Below are 7,825 nucleotides of genomic sequence, written 5' to 3' on the forward strand. Positions count from 1 at the left end.
CTCACCACAATCCAATTGTCGTAGATCGTCATTATTGCCTTTCACTTGTGTAGCTTGGATAATATGAAATGAAAACCACGCTCCAGCCACCGAAGACCATTGAACTCATGATGAACTTTACAAACCAAAGAAGAACAGCAAATATTTTTGGTGTTTTCAAATTGGAAACAAGAACAAAAGAAACAAGCAAACAAAGCAAAATCTTTTTGGGTTTTCTTATAGCAAACTAGCAATAGCAAATAAAGCGAAATAAATGCAAGAAACCAAAGCAAACAAATTATGAAGAGAAACAACACAAATATTTTTGGTCTTTTTGTGTTTTGGGAAAGAAACAAAGCAAAAACAAGAAATGGCAAACTAGAAAACTCGCATAAACACAAAGCAACAGAAATTCGTCAAACTTGACAGCAGTACAGTACCCGATTTTTAATAAATTCTTCCACTGCTCAAATCGAAAAGTGTTCAACTAATGAAAGTTAGATAACAACCTGGGGAACATGCAAAAAAATTGGCTTCGCAAAATACTGTTATGGCTATTTTTAGGAATTTTTTCGGTAACAGTCCAGAATCTGTTTTCAGGCAGCACTTCCCCAAATATCATCTCCCTCTCATTAGAAAACCACTCAAACCAACAAAACAAGTATATACAAGTATCCAGCAATCATAATATGCAAAGAATGAGTGATGCCGGTATACCTCCCCCCAAGCTTAGGCTTTTGGCCTAAGTGGAGTTCAACCCCATCGAGACCATGAAGTAGCATCTTCGTAGTATGACGAAGATGGATCATATTCCGGGTATGTGCTAGAAGAAGCACCCGGATACGTGACAGTGTAGTCGTAGGAGGGCTCGGCGTCCTCGGAGTCATGCTGCTGGTGGAAGTCTTGTATCTTTATCTTTTCCTCCACCTCCTCCTTGGTGCGCGACCATGGTTCCCTGTCAATGCTAAGCAAATCTTGCTGGGGTAGAGGAATTTCCTTCTCATCCCCGTCAGCAAACAACATTCTATAGACCATATTATCTAAAGTGGAATCAGCGGTAACAAAATGATGGCTTTTCATAGCAGCAATATCAAGCCTCCTAGGGGGTAATGGCACATCATTAGAATCAAGAGGAAGTCTTAAATGTGTTAAAATGCGCAATGCAATAGTTCCTCCAAAAATAGATCCCCTATTAGACAGGCGGCGAGCAATAAGAGAACCAAGATGATAAGATGTTCGTCCAGTAAGTGCAACATTCAAGAAAGCAAGATGGTAGCTAGAAATATTGCTAGTGTTCTCCCTACCAAGAATGCTGGTAGCAATGTAATAGGCAAAATACTTAATGGCGGGGAGTTGAATGTTCCTTGTCTTGCCACGCTGAATGGTGCGACAATCATCATCGGTGATCCCTCGATAGAGCTCCAACAGGTCCCGGGGGTTGTCATCAATCCTCCTTGCTGTACCTACAGGGGCAATATCCAATGCACGACAAAATTCTTCCAACTCCATAGTAATAGGATTACCATAAATCTTGAATGCAACTGTCGGCCCATATTGCTTGTTGTGGAACTTGAAGCTCTCGACGAAGATTTTGGTGAGCATGTAGTATTGCTCCCTTTCATCTCCCACATAAACGGTTAAGCCCGCCCTGTTGACAAGGGTGGAGAAATCATCCAATATCCCTGCATTGCTCAGAAAATCATAACATGGGAAGGATGAAGCATTAGGAGCCCCATTGTCCTCTTCGGGCGCGAAGCTAGGCGCGATGATATCCTCATTGTAGGATCGCCTAAGTCGGGTAGCGGTCCTAGAAGGCCTCCCGGTGCTGGTTGTTCCCCTCTGAAACAATTCTCCAAAGTTGAACTTCTTCATCTTCCTTTTCTGAAATTTTTCAACAAGTGATATAAAACTTGATTTGGTGACATATAATCAAGGGGAACTACTATAGGAACTTGCTAGAGTACTAATCATGCATCAAAACTAGTTTATACAACTTAGAACAAGCATGCAAGCTCACTAAACATGTTACCTACTGCAGCAAAATATTCAAGATATACTCAACCAAACAAAATTCTACTTGGATAATCGGGGGAGTCACATACCGGAGAGCAAATGTGCCAAATTTCAGACAGAAATCTGGGCTGAGCAAAGAGATCGAAAAATCCTGAGCTCTTGAGCAAAAACGCGAGTGAGAGAAAGCTGGTTCAAGTTTTTCCGGGAGAGAGAATGTTCTGGGAGGAAGAGATGCTAAAGTGGGGCAAGGAGGGGCCCACACCACAGGGTGGCGCGCCCCCCTCCTTGGCCGCGTCGGCTGGTGGGGTGGCCCCCTGGGGTGCCCCACAGGTCATCCTCTGGTGCTCCCAGGTGCCTCTTCGAAAATAGGACCAACGGTATAATTTTTGTGAATTTTTGAAAACTTTGAAAAATGCACATTTCTGGGTATTAAGTTTATTATTACTGGCCAGGAAATTTTTTGAAATCTCTAATTAACTAAGGAACTTTGCAAATCAAAAGTGCTACAGCAAATAAAACAAGTGGAGGAAGAAAAAGATGTTGTTTACCTCCTCTATGCATATAAAAGGTATTCGTTAACAAGGTTGATCAAGTCTTGCCACCGAATAATTTTTACATAGCATATGAAGAAATAAACCTCAAATCAATCATGTTACCTTGAATTGTATTGATATGGATCCAATCATAAGATTTTGATAACCTTCTTTAGGCTCATATATAGGACAATCAATAGTTCCAACTTTGATAGTTCTCACATTAGAAATAGTATTGACTCCACATACTTTATCAATCCTCTTGGGGAAATAGACGGTGTGCTCCTTATCATCAACATTGAAAGTAACCTTTCCTTTATTGCAATCAATAACAGCCACTGCGGTGTTAAGAAAAGGTCTCCCAAGAATAATAGACATATTATCATCTTCAGGCATTTCCAACACAACAAAATCAGTTAATATCAAGCAGTTATTAGTAACTTGAACAGGAACATCCTCACATATACCAACAGGAATAGCAGTAGATTTATCAGCCATTTGCAAAGATATATCAGTAGGTATCAACTTATCTAGATAAAGCCTCTTATAAAGAGAAAAAGGCATAACACTAACACCGGCTCCCAAGTCACATAGAGCAGTTTTAACATAATTATTCTTAATAGAACAAGGAATAGTAGGTATACCTGGGTCGCCCAACTTCTTTGGCACTTTGCCATTGAAAGAGTAATTAGCAAGCATAGTGGAAATTTCCTCATTGGGGATTTTCCTTTTGTTAGTAACAATATCTTTCATATACTTTGAATAAGGAGGCAATTTAATAGCATCAGTCAAAGGGATTTGCAAGAATAAAGGTTTCATCCAATCACAAAATTTATTATAGTGTTCTTATTCCTTTGATTTTAGTTTCTTAGCAGGAAAAGGCATTTGCTTTTGCACCCAAGGTTCTCTTTCATTACCATGTTTCTTAGCAATAAAATCTTCTTTAGTATACTTTTTATTTTTATCATGCTTTTCAGGTTCATCTTCTACCTCTTCTTTATCAGAAGCATCATTCTTATCATTATCATTGTCATTATCATGTTCATTACCACTTTCAGTTTCAGCATCGGAAATAGAAATACTATTAGGATCATCAACAGGTTCAGAGGATTCTACAACATTTTTATGTTTCTTCTTCTTTTTCTTCTTAGAATGAGCACTAGGTTCAATTCGTTGAGAATCTTGTTCAATTCTTTTGGGGTGCCCTTCAGGATATAGAGGATCCTGGGTAGAGACACCACCTCTAGTTGTTACTTCATAAGCATGTTTATCTTTAGGATTATTATTTAGCAAGTCATTTTGCACTTTAGTGAGTTGATCAATTTGAGTTTGAATCATTTGAAAATGTTTAACAAGCATCTTAACATCATTGGAGGTTCTCTCCACAATATCATGCAAATTGCTAATAGCTTGAGAATTTTCCATTAGATGATTCTCTACTCTCATATTAAAAATTTCTTGCTTAACAATATAATTATCAAACTCATCTAAGCATTGCGTAGGAGGTTTCGAATACGGAATATCTTCCCTAGTAAAGCGTTGAAGGGAGTTTACCTCAATCATGGGTGAAGGGGGAATTATCTCGCATATATCTTCTATAGGAGGTAGATTCTTCACATCTTCGGATTTAATACCTTTCTCCTTGAGAGACTTCTTGGCTTCCCTCATATCTTCATCATTCAATTCAATTAAACCCCTCTTCTTCAATATTGGCGTTGGAGTTGGTTCAGGTGTATTCCAATCATCATGATTCCGGCTTATTCTAGCCAATAAATCTTCAGCTTCGTCTGGAGTCCTTTTCCTGAAAACACAACCAGCACAACTATCCAAATATGCTCTAGATTCAATGGTTAGTCCACTATAAAATATATCAAGTAGATCATTCTTTTCTAAATCATGTCCAGGTCGAGCTCTGATAAGAGAACAAAATCTTGCCCATGCCGCAGGCAATTTCTCTTCATCTCCCTGGTCAAACCTATAAATTCTCTGTAAAGCAATATGTTGAGCACTAGCAGGAAAGTATTTTCGAAAGAAAACATCACGCAAATCAGCTGGACTTTTAATAGAACCAGGAGGCAAATTATTATACCAAGTTTTAGCATCATCCTTTAATGAGAAAGGAAAAATTTTAATGACAAAGTAAATACGCATCTTGTCATCATCAGAAAACAAGCTACTCATAGAAGAAAGTTCATTCATGTGTTCTACAGCACTTTCTTTTTCAGTACCACAAAACGGTGCTTTCTCTACAATAGCTATATGATATAGATCAAGAGAAAAATCATAATCTTTATCCTTAATGCATATAGGAGATGTGGCAAATTCAGGATCAGGAGATAGCTTATGTATAACAGTATATTGTGTAAGAAACTTTTTAATGTTTCTTGCATCAGCAGTAGCATTGCATCTATTAATGAGATCATCATTAAGCTCTACATAATCTTCATCAGGATCATCACTAGAATAATCAAGTTCAGGTGAACTAACAGGTGTAGTGGCATTTTCATTAGGAGTTTCAGCATTTTCAATTTGTCTAGACCTAACAATTGTAGCATCTAGAAAGGATCCCAACGAACCACTATCATCAAGCACAGCAGAAATATTATCAATATTATGAGAGTTTTCAGATTCAGCAGACGTACCACCAAGCGAAGCTTGTGGCGGTGAAACAAGTTGACTTATCACAGATGGTGAATCAAGAGTAGCAGAGGTACTAAGAGTTGTACCTTTTCTTGTAGTGGATGGTAATATGGCGACTTTAGAATCGCGAGCTTTACCCATGATGGAGAATTTGTAGCGAACAATATCAATCCAAGTGAACTTCCAAATAAAGCTATGCTCCCCGGCAACGGCGCCAGAAAACAGTCTTGATGACCCACAAGTATAGGGGATCGCAGAAGTCTTCGCGGGTAGTATAACCCAATTTATTGATTCGACACAAGGGGAGACAAAGAACACTTGGAAGCCTTAACAGCGGAGTTGTCAATTCAGCTGCACCTGCAAACAGACTTGCTCGCAAGAGTTTATCAGTAGTAACAGTTTTATAGCAGTAGCAGTAGTGAAATAACAGCAGCAGAGTAACAGAGACAGCAGTAGTGATTATAGTAAACAGCAGGATTAAAATACTGTAGGCACGGGGACGGATGACGGGCGTTGCATGGATGAGAGAAACTCATGTAACAATCATAGCAGGGCATTTGCAGATAATAATAAAACGGTGTCCAAGTACAAAGCAATCAATAGGCATGTGTTCCAATTATAGTCGTACGTGCTCGCAATGAGAAACTTGCACAACATCTTTTGTCCTACCAGCCGGTGGCAGCCGGGCCTCAAGGGAATCTACTGGATATTAAGGTACTCCTTTTAATAGAGTACCGGAGCAAAGCATTAACACTCCGTGAACACATGTGATCCTCACATCACTACCATCCCCTCCGGTTGTCCCGATTTCTGTCACTTCGGGGCCATCGGTTCCGGACAGCGACATGTGTATACAACTTGCAGGTAAGACCATAAACAATGAATATCATGATGAAATAATAACATGTTCAGATCTGAGATCATAGCACTCGGGCCCTAGTGACAAGCATTAAGCATAACAAGTTGCAACAATATCATCAAAGTACCAATTACGGACACTAGGCACCATGCCCTAACAATCTTATGCTATTACATGACCAATCTCATCCAATCCCTACCATCCCCTTCGGCCTACAGCGGGGGAATTACTCACACATGGATGGGGGAAACATGGCTGGTTGATGGAGAGGCGTCGGTGGTGATGATGGCGATGATCTCCTCCAATTCCCCGTCCCGGTGGAGTGCCAGAACGGAGACTTCTGGCTCCCGCGACGGAATTTCGCGATGTGGCGGCGTTCTGGAGGCTTTCTGGCGACTTCGACTTCTCCGCGTGCGTTTTTAGGTCGAAGGCAATATATAGTCCAAAGGAGGGCATCGGAGGCCGGGCGAGGGGGCCACACCACATGGCCGCGCGGGCCCCCCCTGGGCCGCGCCGCCCTATGGTGTGGGGCCCTCAGGCCTCCACCTGGCATGTCCTTCTGGCTCCGTCAGTATTCTGGGAAAATAGGGCCTTCTGCATAAATTCCGAGGATTTTCCTGAAAGTTGGATTTCTGCACAAAAACGAGACACCAGAGCAGTTCTGCTGAAAACAGCGTTAGTCCGTGTTAGTTGCATCCAAAATACACAAATTAGAGGCAAAACAATAGCAAAAGTGTTCGGGAAAGTAGATACGTTTTGGACGTATCAGTAAACAAGACCACATGTTTATGGAGTGAAGAGTCGATAAATAATATACGGACAAGAAGCATCATATTAATTCACACAAGACATTCTAGTGAACAACTTCCTCATATAATTCAACTTGAAACAAGTAGAAGGTAATCACAAATAAAGGTGCATAAGAAATCATAATTGGTGATGGCAAACTTCGTTCTTGGTAAAAGAACAGTTAACAGATTGTACTTATCTGTCGAGCAGCACTCCTATGTTAAAGCTTATATGGCACAACTTGCATACTCAATCATAATAATCTCCTCATAATCATTGATAACTTTCAAAGCCATATTCATTCGGATAAAACTTGTACTAAACAACGAAGAGTAAAAGGCATGATTAAGTAAATCACAGTATAAATGGTTTGATCACAACAACTCAATTGCTTGCTTAAGATAGAGGGAAATAGGTTTACTGACTCAATCATAAAGTAAAGGATAGGCCCTTCGCAGAGGGAAGCAGTGATTAAATCATGTGCTAGAGCTTTTTCAGTTTTGAAATCATATAGAGAGCATAAAAGTAAAGTTTTGAGAGGTGTTTGTTGTTGTCAACAAATGGTAGTGGGTACTCTAACCCCCTTGCCAAACAGACTTCCAAAGAGCGGCTCCCATGAAGGACGTTATCTCTACCAGCAAGGTAGATCATCCCTCTTCTCTTTTGTTTACACATGTACTTTAGTTTTTATTTATGGATGACACTCCCCCAACCTTTTGCTTTCACAAGCCATGGCTAACCGAATCCTCGGGTGCCTTCCAACATTTCTCATACCATGGAGGAGTGTCTATTGCAAAATTAAGTTGCTTACTGATGAATCGGGGCAAAACATGTGAAGAGAGTTATTAATGAAAGTTAATTAATTGGGGCTGGGAACCCCGTTGCCAGCTCTTTTGCAAAATTATTGGATAAGCGGATGTGTCACTAGTCCATTGGTGAAATTCTGCCTAACAAGATTGAAAGATAAAACACCACATACTTCCTCATGAGCTATAAAACATTGACACAAATA

The sequence above is a fragment of the Lolium perenne genome, chromosome 4 (genome assembly GCF_019359855.2).
Source record: "Lolium perenne isolate Kyuss_39 chromosome 4, Kyuss_2.0, whole genome shotgun sequence".
NCBI classification, from domain to species: Eukaryota; Viridiplantae; Streptophyta; class Magnoliopsida; order Poales; family Poaceae; genus Lolium; species Lolium perenne.